The sequence below is a fragment of the Notamacropus eugenii genome (assembly GCF_028372415.1).
Source record: "Notamacropus eugenii isolate mMacEug1 chromosome 2 unlocalized genomic scaffold, mMacEug1.pri_v2 SUPER_2_unloc_1, whole genome shotgun sequence".
NCBI classification, from domain to species: domain Eukaryota; kingdom Metazoa; phylum Chordata; class Mammalia; order Diprotodontia; family Macropodidae; genus Notamacropus; species Notamacropus eugenii.
This window is the reverse complement of record NW_027325092.1, coordinates 166,939-180,566: the sequence shown is the minus strand read 5'-3', so window position 1 is coordinate 180,566 and position 13,628 is coordinate 166,939. Positions and strand designations below refer to the sequence as shown.

General features: G+C 36.5%; 2 pseudogenes; one reads left to right on the top strand and one right to left on the bottom strand.

The window, feature by feature from the left end:
• Positions 1 to 1,585: 1,585 nt before the first annotated feature.
• On the bottom strand, positions 1,586 to 2,420 carry LOC140516909 (vomeronasal type-1 receptor 1-like; annotated as a pseudogene).
• Positions 2,421 to 2,504: 84 nt separating this feature from the next.
• On the top strand, positions 2,505 to 11,019 carry LOC140516908 (annexin A5 pseudogene; annotated as a pseudogene).
• The last annotated feature ends 2,609 nt before the right edge of the window (positions 11,020 to 13,628 follow it).

The window sequence follows — 13,628 nt, the reverse complement described above, 5'->3', positions numbered from 1 at the left end:
ATATTTATGTAAAACATCAGGGCACTAACACCTTATATATGGTCTTGCCTTTTTGTATTACGAAACCAGCCCTTCAAATTCTAAAGATTCATTGACTTTCTCCAAAAAGTAATCCAGAGCGGCAGGATAGTCTTTATATACTTCCAAAGCTGAAATGATATTGGGAGTATTACTGAGATGGAGAAATTGGAGTTTATTTGCTCTGATGAGGTCTCTGCAATGCTTGTGTCCACAACTGGCAATTATATGTTCTCAAAGTGGTGTCTGTCTAAAGAAGAAAGTCCTCAGGGAATTTCAGTGGGAAAAGAAAAGCGTAAAATACATGACATCACTCTCTTTTCTCATCTTTTCAATTTTCACTGTGGGCATCAGCTTTCTTTTATGCTCCAGTCAGATTGATATTTGACAAGAAGAATGAAACTTGTAATTATCTAAATAAGAAAAAAAATTATGGGTTTTCCACTCTGCATATTGCTTCATGTTAATGCCTGAGAATAAATTTAATTTTTTTATATTACACGGATCAATTGTAGTATAAAGATGTATGTATATAAATATATATTATGTAAATGTGTAACAATACTCTAGCTATCCTTCTGTCTATCTCTATGAAATGAGTGATAAATACTTGGAGTCATATCAAGAAATGTAAAGAAACAGTAGTTAGCTTCTAATTATTGAGTAAATAAAAGTTAAGAAAATAATGAAGAAAATACATTATTTGTGAACTATTATTATGATATGTATAATTATGCATAAAATTATGCAATTTTTCTTTTTATTTGAGAATATGATTGATAGATACTTTTCAGCGAAGAATTAATCAATTCTGTCCCTTCAGAAGTCATTTGGAGCTGAAACTAAGAATGGAGAGATATGAATTGCCAAAAGAGGAATGTGACTAAGATAGCCCTCAGGTCCAGTCTCCAGGTTAAATTGCAGTCTAAGGAGGAAATGTCTAAAAAAATAATAATAGGGGAACATGAAGGGAGAATACCTAAATTACCAAAGATATCAATCAAGTGAAAGTAAATTCACTTAAACATCATAAACAAAGAGATAAGTCAAGAGCGAAGATGTTAGAAGGGAATATGGCCTCCAGACAAAGGTTGTTGATATGAAAAAGACGAAGGAAAGAAGATATAGAAGAATGCATGATCTACCTTATTCAAGTCAATGAAAAACAAATAACGAAAAATAATTACTGTATCTCTGGAAGAAGAATTTCTGCAGGAGCATATATAAAGTAGTAAAAAAGAAATTGAAACAAAGGGAAGGCAAATGGGGCATTTATTTTGTTGATAGCATGGAATCTCACTGAAGAAAACTCCTATGAAGAAGTATATATTCTATAATAGCAGATGGTGATGTAACAATGGTTACATGCAATTGTTGCTGATAGATGAATGTCAAAGGAAAAGGGCAGTCATATTTTCTGAAATCAAATGACACCCCAAATACCGAGAGAGGAGATTTTATAGCAAGAGGAGAAATGACCATGAAGAAGGCAAAGAGTAGTTTGTCATAATCTCTTCCCTTATCCATAGAACTGACAGATGCATCTTTCAATGTACCCCTAATTTACTTAATCTTGGTATATGGTGTGAGATATTGGTATATGCATAGTTTCAAAAGTGAAAATTTCGTATAGGATGATACAGTTGTTGAGCCAGTAGAATAACACAAAACATGGCATAAGCAAGAGGATAGTCTGTGTGACATTGACCTTAGGGAAGGATGTAGGAGAATGACTACTGCTATAAATATGCTGCACTTGTTTGTTATGTCTGTAGAGAAGAAGCACTGTGTGGGTACTAGAGAAGCCCATAAGGAAGCGAAAGATGAGGTCATGAAGAGTAATACCAAACATAAAAGCAGCAGTAAAATCACTATAATTTCTTGCTGAGTTTACTATGTAAATATGTGAAACATAATGATACCTAGAAATTGTGGCGTTTTGGGTTGCTTCAGTGAGTTCAATGACCCTCACGTAGATCAATGCAGTGGTGACCCATAAAAAGAAGAAATAATATAAAATGTATCTAGAGGCTCTGACTTTGATGATTGTCCTCACAGAGTGGTGGGAACTGATGATGAGGGTCTGGAACATGCTTCGGAGACTTGTGCAGATAGAAAGTTCCCAGGCCACTCTATAAATTTATGTAAGCACCTTACACCCTAAATCATCTAAAAAATGTCTCATCTCAAAACAAAGCATGATTTCTGGGATGTCTCTTGTAAAAAGTGCTACCATATTTGCTAATATCAAATGAATAAGAATTAAATCCATCGGTTTCTTCTGTTGAGGTTTTTTTGAAGAAAATACAAACATAGAGCATTAGCATGAGTGAATTCCCTATGAAACCAATGGCACGTTGAAAGAAGAATGCCACACCAAAGATCAGTTCAGTAGACACCATTTATCTTCAGAGATTCAGTGGATATGATGCCAAAATTAATGGAAGAACCTACAAAAAGGAAGGGGTAGGTAACCTGTCACTAAAATGACAGAGCTGTGTGATGTCCACAAACATTACAATAATGTCCTTTTTCTCCCAGCAGGTGAAACAAAGTGAATCAATGGGATCTTATGTTAAAAGTTCATAGGATCATATAACTAGAACTGGTCCTTACCATGGGGACTATGTAGTCCAATCCCATCTCTTCATAGATGAAGAATCTGAGGTATTGGGTAGTGAACTGAGTTGACAACTGTCACCTGAAAAGAACAGTAGTAAAATGATTTCTACAATACACTATCTTATTTCTTTTTTATTCCTAAGAAAGTACTTTTTTACCTAGTGGACTTCAGTGGATTCATCCATTAAGAGCTTCACACTTCATTCTCCAGTAGATAAATGATCAAAGGATATGAACAAGCGGTTTTCAGAGGAAAAAATTAAAGTTATGTATAATCATATGAAAAAATGCTCGAAATCACTATTGATTAGAGAGAAGCATATCAAAACAACAGAGGTACCACATCACTCCTATCAGATTGACTAACATGACAAAACAGGAAAATAATTCTTGTTGGAGAAGATGTGGGAGAGTTGGAACACTAATTCATTGTTGGTGAAGTTGTGAACTGACCCAACCACTCTGGAAAGCAATGTGGAACTATGCTCAAAGGGCTATGACAATGTGCATACCTTTTGACCCAGTAATATCCTTTCTAGGGCTGTATACCAAAGAGATCATAAAAACGGGAAAATGACTCACATGCACAAAAATGTGTATAGCAGCTCTTTTTGTGGTGTCCTAAAACTGGAAATCGAGGGGATGTCCATCAATTTGGAATGGTTGAACAAGTTTTCATATGTGATTGTAATGGAATATTATTATACTATAAGAAACGACTAACAGGAGGACTTCAAAAAAACCTGAAAAGATTTATATGAACTGATGCTGAGTGAAATGAGTAGAAGCAGGAGAACATTATACACAATGGGAGGCAGAGTTTGCAATGATTGTATCTGATAAACTGAGCGAGGACATAAAACATTTCCAAAGGACTCATGATGAAAAATGCCATCCACATCCAGACGAAGAAGTATGGAGTTAGAACACAGAATGTAGCAGATTATTTTCTCGTTTGTTATATTTTGTTTTGGTTTTTCTCATGGTTTCTCCAATCTATTTTAATTATTCCATTCAACATAACTAAAATCAAAAAATGTTTAATAAGAATCTATGTGTAGAATTCATATAAGATGGCATGGCGAGAGGGGAGAGCTAAGGGAAGAAAATTTAAAACTATAGAAGTGAGTGTTGAAAACTGAAACAAACAAATTAATTATAAAAAAAAAATCTGCGTATTTATTTGAGTCGAAAAGGAATCAAATATTTTCTTGATGAAAAAATATAAAAGGACACTAGTAATAGTTTCCAAATTTCACAAGATATAGAGCTCATCACAGGAAAAAAATTACTGGAATGTTCTCTCTTACAAGACTTTCACTTTTCTCGTTATTATCTCTCCATTTCTCTACCTGAAGCCCTCCTTGCCTGAATTAGTCTGTCCTTGCAGGGATCATAATTGTTGCATAATTATATGCTATGTGGATGCTTTTCTCTAGATTTCTGTTTCCACGATACTCTCCTGCAATCATTCAATGTCAATGATGTGTTTGAGGTGAACTTTGTTTTATTTGTGTCATTCTAATTTTCTCTTGAGGAAATTGAGGAAGGTGGCTTTATCAAACAGTAGGATTTATTAAACTCCACAAAATAAGCTTGATTTTATTTCTTAGAATCTATTTTATTTCACTTAAATTATATGTATAGTGTTACTGTCCCATTTTAAGCCATTTCTCGACTCTGTTTTGCAGTAGTTCAGAACCAAAGGATGGTACAAATGTGCATTATCTGATTAATCCAAAAAAAAAAATTCTTTGTGTTGGCACTTTGCATACTATTCATATTTAAGTTGGATTTTTATGCTAGTACTGAACATTTGAAATAGTCCTGTAATAATGCTACTTTCTTACAGATTTTTCAAATTCTTAATTATGTCGAGCGGTCATTAGAACAACACAGCTTGCGAAATCACCGTGTTAACTTTTGTTAATGTGTTAATAAACTTTTTCAAATCTCTACTATGTTCCAATGTGCAAGTGTTGGGTATAAAAAAAGTCAAAAGTTAGTCCTTGATCTCAAGATCTTAAGAGCCTAACGGGAAACAACGTGTGAAAAAACAATGGGTAAGCAAGCTATGTACCAGATAATGCTCAGAGTTAGAAGATGCAATGTCTTATTCAAGAAAAAGTAAAAGGGCCAATGTCACTGGACCACAGAGTGCCAGGGGAAGCTAAGTATATGTTTTAAGAAGATTGTAAAGACGAGATAGGATACGTTACAAGGACACTGAATGCCCTTGTTATAGAAAGTGAGTGGGTTTTATAGAGTAGGGGTGGGGATGAGAGGGTGTGACTTGGTCAAATTTGTGCTTTGTAAGTATATTTTCACAACTATGTAGAGCCTGGACTGAAGTTCGGAGAGATTTGATGTAGAGAAACAAATCACAAGGCTTTTGCTACAATCCAGGTATAAGGTGATGAAAGCCCTCATGGAAGTGAAGGAAATGAAAAGATACATATGCAATTGCTGCTACAAAGGTAAAATCTAAAGAATTTCACCACAGATTAGACAGAGGGTGTGAGAAAAAAGAACTGAGAGTGACACTTAAGTGATCATCTCTAGTGCCTAGAAAAATGGTGTTAGCTCCAAAAGTAAGAGAGAAGTTACAAAAAGATTTGCCTTCTGTGTGAAAACAATGAGTTCAACTTTGGATATTGAGTTTAATGCCTATCGAACAACCAATTTGAGATAATAAGCAATTGGAGTTAGAAGACTGTAGGGCAAGAGAGAGGATAGAATTGGAGAAGTAGATATGAAAATCTTTAGCTTACAGATGCTAATTGAGTTACTGTAAGCTGATGAGATGATCAAGTGAAATGATATAGAGGAAGTAGAGAATATCGTTCAGGGTCAGAGCCTATGGACTGCCCAAGATGAATGGGCATGACTTGGATGAAGATCTAGCAATGAAAAGACCGAGAAGGAGTGATTACATAGTTCAGAACAGAACCAACTTTCTGAAAACTTTAAAAAAAAAAACACTAATGTATGAAGAAAGTGATTGAACGTTTTGAAAGCTGCAGAGAGGTCCAGAAAGATATGGAGATTATTCATTAATTGAGATCAGTGCCCAAATTTATAAAGGGCACAATAAAGAAGTTTCCCCATATATTATTTTGCTTTTCATTGGGAGCATGTATGTAGGAAGGAAGGCAGCAGATTTTGGGAACAATGCATGACAAAGACTTGGGACAATAACAGTAATAAACTTAGGGACAAGGGACTCTAGAGAAAAGCACAGCACAGAGTTAACTTAGGTTTTCAAGGCATTAGCGTGGTAAATGGAAGATAGTATAGTTAGTGGAAGGGAGGTTCTCTGGGAAAGAATTGAGGGGTCAAAGGCCTAGAGATCATGGTATGGAGGAGGAACTATATCTTTCTCACAAAATACATTATGATAAGGATGAATGTAAACTGTCAATTTCATGAATAAGGCTTCTTCTTCTACACTTATAAGTCAGAACTAGTCCATTGAAGCGAGCTGTTTAGTGCTCGCTTGTTTAGGTGATGAATGATTTGTTTAAATTTACATAGCCAATATTTGACAGTAGTAAGACATATTCCCAAATCTTTACATCTGTAAATCAAATTCCCTATCCTCTAACCTAAAAATGAAAACTATTTCACCCCATGAAACAAGTATTAGACTATTTAACACTAAATAAGCTGTTATTTTGAAAACATACTGATGAATAAAGCATCTCTTGTGATTAGAATGGATAGAAGAAAGGGAATAGGAAGGAAAAAAAGGAGAGTATCACAATTCATGAATGAAAGGAGTAAAGAGAAGGATTGAGGAATTCATTAAAGAAGGATTAAAAATGGCAAGAGGGGAAATATACCAAGAAAATACAAGATAATTGGTCAAGAAGGAAAGGAAGGAAGTGAAGTATCATGGGAAGAACAATAATTAAAATGAGCAATGGGGTAAATGGAGGAGAGAAAGGCTAAAATATGAGTTTTTAATGACTGAGGTTATTTTTGTTTGATCAGTTGTGTAAGGCTACCTAAGATTAGTACAGGAATATCAATAACATTATGTAAATCTACTAATAAATTGAATTAATTGGTTAAAGCATTTGCTATGCTAAGAGCACTATCAGCGGAAAAAGAATGACAGGAAAAAGGAAAAGGAAAAATGAATAATAGAAAAGACAAAGTAACAAAGCAATGAAGGAAAAGGAAAATTTATAGAGTACCTATTGGATTTCTATAGAAAGGAAAAAGTTATATCAACTATTACCTTTCAGGGAAGACAGAATTCATATTGGCTGGGAGGTGTAGGAGAATTCCACGAGAAGCAACATCTTTGAGACGTAAAATTCCCCAAGAGATGTTGTACAAGTTAATATGAAATTCCCAACTTCCTTTTCAAGTAATCTTTAATGAAGTCTGAAAAGCAGTTTCTACACTAAGGGATTGAAGGGCTTGGAATATGATATTTCAGAGGTCAAAGGAACTAGAATTAAAACCAAGAATCATTTATTCAGCAAAAATGAGTATGATAAATCAAGGGAAAATGGAATTTCAATGAAATAGAGGACTTCCAAGCATTCTTGTTGAAAAGAGCAGAGCTGAATAGAAAATGTAACTTTCAAATACAAGAATCAAGGGAAACACAAAAAGGTAAACAAGAAAACAAAGTCATAAGGAACTCATTACAGTTGAACTGTTTACATTCCTACATGGAAAGCTGATATTTTTAAGTCATGACATCTTTTTCAGTATTAGGGTTGTTAGAGGGAATACACACAGACATATATGCACATATATATGTATACGTATGTGTGTATATATGTATGTATATGTTTATATTTCTATATAGGTATGTATATGTGTGTATGGCTATGTACATATGTGTATATTATATATGTGTATGTATATGTGTAGATATGTACATGTACATGGGTGTGTATATATATTTGTATATATGTGCGTGTGGAGAGACAGAGAGAAATAGAGACGCCACAGTGTGAACTGAATATGAAGGAAGAATAGCTAAAAAATAAAATTTCCTGTTGAGTGGAATGTACTAGGAGTAAGAGAAAGGGAGATGTAGAATGTAGCAAGTCATCTCACATAAAAGATGCCACAGAAAGCTCTTAAAATGCAGGGGAACAGGGGGGAAATTAAAGGGAATAAGTGAGCCTTACTCTCATGGGACTTGACTTAAGGAGAGAATAACACACACTCAGTTGTGTATGGAAATTCATTTTACTCTGCAGGAAGTTTGGGGAAAGGGATAGGAGAAGGAAGATGATAGAAGGGACAGCCAACTGGGAAAAGGGATAATCAGAAGCACACACTGTTGTGGGGGGACAGGTCAAGAGAGAAAATGGAATCAATGGAAGGCAGGTCAGGCCAGAAGGAAATGTGGTTATTCTTTCACAAGGTAACTATTATGGAAGTATTTTGCATGGCTACACATGTATGATCTATAATGAATTGCTTGCTTTCTCAATGAGAGTGGTTGGGGAAGGAGGAAGAGAATATTTAACTCAATGATTTAAAAGTGAATGCTAAAAATTGGTTTTGCATGCAGCTGGGAAATAAGATGTACAGGCAATGGGGAATAGAATTCTATTTTTCCTTACAGGAAAATAGAAGGACAAGGCATAGAAGAAGGGGTGGGGTGATAGAAAGGAGGATATATTGGAAGAATGGGTGGATGGGGTGTATGCTGTCCTGGTATAGGGGGTGGGGAAGAGACGGTGAGAAAATTCAGAATTCATATACTTGTGGAAGTGAATGTTGAAAACTGAAAAATACCTAAATTGTGTATCTGAAAGAATGAAAAGGTAACCTTTGACAAAAGGATTACAAACAGATTTGATTTTTAAAAATTATCAAAATTTTAAAAAAGATGTATGCCAAATTGAACACAGCTCATATGCATCGAGTTTAGAAGCTCACAGTTTACAACTGGAAAGGACCAATGTGATTACTCCTCATATTGCAGGCACTGTTTTTTCAGGGAGATGGGGCAGGAGAAGGGGGATTATGTAATCATCAATCACTGACCTTAAATATAAGAAAAGAAAAAAAGTATTAAATAGGAAACACAAATAAAAAAGTAGGAAAAAAGTCCATTTGAGAAAGTGGGCATGCTAGTGACTTTATAACTCTGAAGAGTAGAGGCATCAAGGAAATGAGAAAAAAGACAAGGAGGAGTCAGATAAACTGGAGGAAAAATGTGAAAAAAAAATTCAAAGAAGAGGAAAGAAATACCCCTTGAAAAACAATTAAAGGGGTAAATACAGTCAAAAGAAAAAAAAAGTTAAAGGTCTCTTGTTTTGCATAAATGAGAAATAGATATAAGAAAAACAAATACCATGTAGAAAAAAGAAAAAAAGTTAGAAAGAAGTATATGCAAAAAAATAAAACACCTAGCAGATGTGCAAAATATTAGAATGTGAGAGAACATGTAGAGAAACATACATGTATCAACATATACCTGAGGATATATTTTATATGTAAATGGAACATATATATATATAATATATATCTGTATGTGTGTGTGTTTATATATATATACATGTATATGTATGTATGTGAGAAGAAAAATAAATGAAGTTTATATAATATATTTCTATCGTTAATAGTCACTTCCACATATATATTATGAAGAAAAATATGAAGAAAAACAAAAATGCATAGTAAAACAAAAAGAGCATCAGTCACGTAGGTGTAGCAATATAATATGAGGAGACAAAACAGGAGCTTCTTATAAATCTCTTCGTTAATTTTTCATTATTTCAGAACCTGAGGAATAAAGAGTCACTTACTGAATCTTTATGATATCCTTGCTGTAGTAATAAACACTGACATCCAAGGGTCTTAGAGGAACTCCTAGGATTCAAGTTATAAGAACCTGGGGATTGTCACATTGAGGTACCTGACAACCTGGTTCTGGAAAGCAATGACTGGGGTCCAATTATAGAGAAGGAAACTACGTGATCTCATCTCTCAACAGGGCTATCATCATGTCACTTTCAAGGGCTTTGACACCTCTGCAGTGGGAAACTCCAGTTTATTCCCATTAATAAGTGATATGTACAAATCATCTACATCATCAATCACTGAAATTGCTAATTCCAAATTAAAAGTTGTTCTCTGGGAGGTAAGTCATGTGAAGCTTAATTAGTTTAACTGTGTTTGATTTTAACTTGGGAAAATGGAGTTCATGGTAAGTAGGGAACACAATCAACTGTCACCTTTGTTTTTCTCAAGAAATATCATGCAGGGTGCTGCGCCAAGTCTCTCCTCTAGAGTTCCTCTTGCTGCCGCCAACGCTTCTGCATCCTAGTCCAGTGCAACCCAGAACAGACCAGCGTAGCCCCTCAGTCCCAGCCAGCCACCTGGGCACCTCTAAGAACCAGACACTAAGAGTCCTGTTCACCTTTTCCATACGTCTCCAAAACCAACATGGCCAGCAGAGGCAGTGACCACTTTTGCTGTCTTTGATGACCAGGCTGATGCTGAAACCCTTCAGAAAGCAATGAAGGGACTTGGTCCTGATGAAGAAAGTATCCTGACTCTCCTCACAGCCTGAAGCAATGCTAAGCGCCATGAAATTGCAGTGACATTTAAAACTTTTTTTGGCAGGGATCTTCTGGATGATTTGAAAACAGAGTTGACGGTCAAATTTGAGTTGCTCATCGTGGCTCTGATGAAGCTAGCCAGACTCTACGGTGACTATGAACTGAAGCACGCTTTGAAGGGAGTCGGGACAAATGAAAAAGTGTTGACCAAATTGCTGGCATACATAAGCCCTGAAGTATTAGAGAGCATAAAACAAGCTTATGAAGAAGAGTATGGTTCTGCAGGATGATGTCATTGGGGATACTTCTGGATACTATGAGAGATTGCTGGTGGTTCTTCTGCAGGATAACAGAGATTCTGATGATGGACTAAGTGAAGATCTGGTGGAACAAGTTGCTAAGGACCTGTTCTAAGGTAGCGAATTGAAACGGGGGCAGATGAAGAAAAGTTCATCACCATTTTGGGAACAGGAAACGTGTCTCACTTAAGAAGGGTGTTTGATAAATACATTCCCATATAAGGATTTCAGTTTAAAGAAACCATTGACCAGGGATAAGTCAGGTCACCTGGAACAGCTGCTCCTTGCTATTGTAAAGTCTATCTGAAGTGCCCCAGTTTCCTGGCTGAGATGCTCTACTATGCCATGATGGGTGCTGGCACTGATGGCCATGCTCTCATAAGAGTCCAGGAGTTTCCAGGAGTGAAAAATACCTATTCAACATCAGAAAAGAATTTAGAAAGAACTTTCCAACTTCTCTTTATTCCATGATTAAGGGTGACACATCTGGAGATTACAAGAGAGTGCTGTTACTTATTTGTGGTGGAGAAGATGACTAACTTGGCCGCCAGCAGAAAATGGTTTCTTCTGTGCCTGCCTCTCAGTGCTGCCCACCTAGCCTGACATCTAGCCTCATTTTAGTATGTCAATACTTTTCTATTGCTCTATTCATACTAGCATGCAAATGATTGACCCCAAAGTGGAAGCATGTTGTAGAAGTGATTAATGGGCTTCCTTCTGATGCCACATATAGGTTTCCTGACATCACAGGCTCTGGGATCACAGAAAACTCCTTAGGGGCAAAAAGCACCTCCAAATACTCCTTAGGGAATAAGTTTAGAGCTTGGCTCCAGGATATTATCACCACATTATGGTATGATTTAAAGGGAAATTGGTGTAAAAGAATTTTTAAAAAAGAAATAGCATGCAGAACAAAAATGAAAATTTTATTTCTAATTGAAATGATTCAAAAAAATCTATATGCCCAGGTCTGTTATTTCTGCAGAATGTATGTACTCTATCATTCCTATGATGTTATACCTACGATCCCAATAAAGTAAAATAGGAAAATATCTCAAACCTATTGAAATCAAACTACATTATGTGAGAGAGGAAGAAATTGAAGATAAGTGAGGTTAAGTGATTTTTCCTAGGTCACACTGATAAGAAATATCAGACAAAGGATTTGAAATTATTAATTAGCCACTTCAGGAGTATCAATAGTTTCCTCTTTTTTTCAATGTTTTTTCTTTATTTTATTTGTTTTCAGTGTACTACAATCACTTCCATACAGCTTAGATTTTTTTCCACTCCCTCCTCCTTCTTGCCCCCTCTCTTCCCCCTCCCTCCCTGAGACTGTGCACAATTTTATATAGGTTCTATAGATACATTTCTATTAAATACATTTTCACCTTAGTCATGTTACACAGAAGAATTAAAATGAATGGGAGAAATCATAAAACAAACCAAAACGTAATACAAAATACAATGATTTGCTATATTCTGTGACTGAATTCCTTAGTTCTTTCTCTGGATGAGGAAGATGTTTTGCCTCAAGAGACAACTGGAAATTTTTGAAGTCCATGCATTAAAATGAAATTCTAGGGGGGAGGAGCCAAGATGGCGGAGTAGAAAGATACACATATGCTAGCTCCTAACCCACAGCCCATAAAATACCTCTAAAGAAGAGCTCCCAACAAATCCTGGAGCAGAAGAAGGCATGGAACAATGGAGTGGAAGAGATATCTGTTCCAGAGAGATCTGAAAAACTGACATGAAAGGTCCCTCGCACACCAGACCCAGAGCAGAGCCCAGCCCTGCCTCTGCTGCGCAGCACCAAGAGGAGCAGATCTGAGCAGGCTTCAGGGACAGAATCTCCAGTGACCTCTCAGGTCCCTCTACCCACAGGTGCCAAAAGTCAGTGAGAGTGTATTTTCAGCTTGCTGGAGAGGGGAGTGGGGTGTCTCCATAACTCAGACCCCCTTAGGAAGCAGCAGACAGGGGCTCCCAAAGCAGGAAGGAGGCAGGATCCATTGTTGAAGGTCTCCACATAAACCCCCTGAAGGAACTAAACCCCACGTGGCCGCCCTGCCCTTACCCAAACACCTGAATTTAATTTCACACTGAATAGCAGTATTGCCCCACTGAAGCCCTAAGGTTGGGGAGCAGCATTTGAATCTCAGACCCCAAGCACTGGCTGGGAGGATCTAGAGTCAAAGTGGGTGTGGAGAGAACACTCAGAAGTCAAGTCACTGGCTGGGAAAATGCCCAGAAAAGAGGGGAAAGAAAATAAGACCATAGAAGGTTACTTTCTTGGTGAACAGATATCTCCTCCCTTCCCTTTGGATGAGGAAGAACAATGCTTATCATCAAGGAAAGACACAGAAATCAAGGCTTCTGTATCCCAAACATCCAAAATAAAGATTTAATGGGCTCAGGCCATGGAAGAGCTCAAAAAGGATTTTGAAAATCAAGGTAGAGAGGTGGAGGGAAAACTGGGAAGAGAAATGAGAGAGATGCAACCCTTGCTAAAGGAGACCCAAAAAAATGCTGAAGAAAATAACACCTTGAAAAATAGGCTAACTCAACTGGCAAAAGAGGGTCAAAAAGCCAATGAGGAGAAGAATGGAGAATTAGCCAAATGGAAAAGGGGGTCCAAAAGCTCACTGAAGAACATAGTTTTTTCAAAATGAGAATGGAACAGATGGAAGCTAATGACTTTAGGAGAAACCAAGAAATCACAAAACAAAACCAAAAGAATGACAAAATGGAAGATAATGTGAAATATCTCATTGGAAAAACAACTGACCTGGAAAATAGATTCAGGAGACACAATTTAAAAATTATGGGACTACCTGAAAGACATGATCAAAAAAAGAGCCTAGACATCATCTTTCATGAAATTATCTAGGAAAACTGCCCTGAGATTCTAGAACCAGAGGGCAAAATAAGTATTCAAGGAATCCACCAATCCCCTCCTGAAAGAAATCCAAAAACAGAAACTCCTAGGAACATTGTGGCCAAATTCCAGAGTTCCCTGGTCAAGGAGAAAATATTGCAAGCAGCGAGAAAGAAACAATTCAAGTACTGTGGAAATACAATCAGGATAACACAAGATCTAGCAGCTTTTATGTTAAGGGATTGAAGGGTGTGGAATAGGATATTCCAG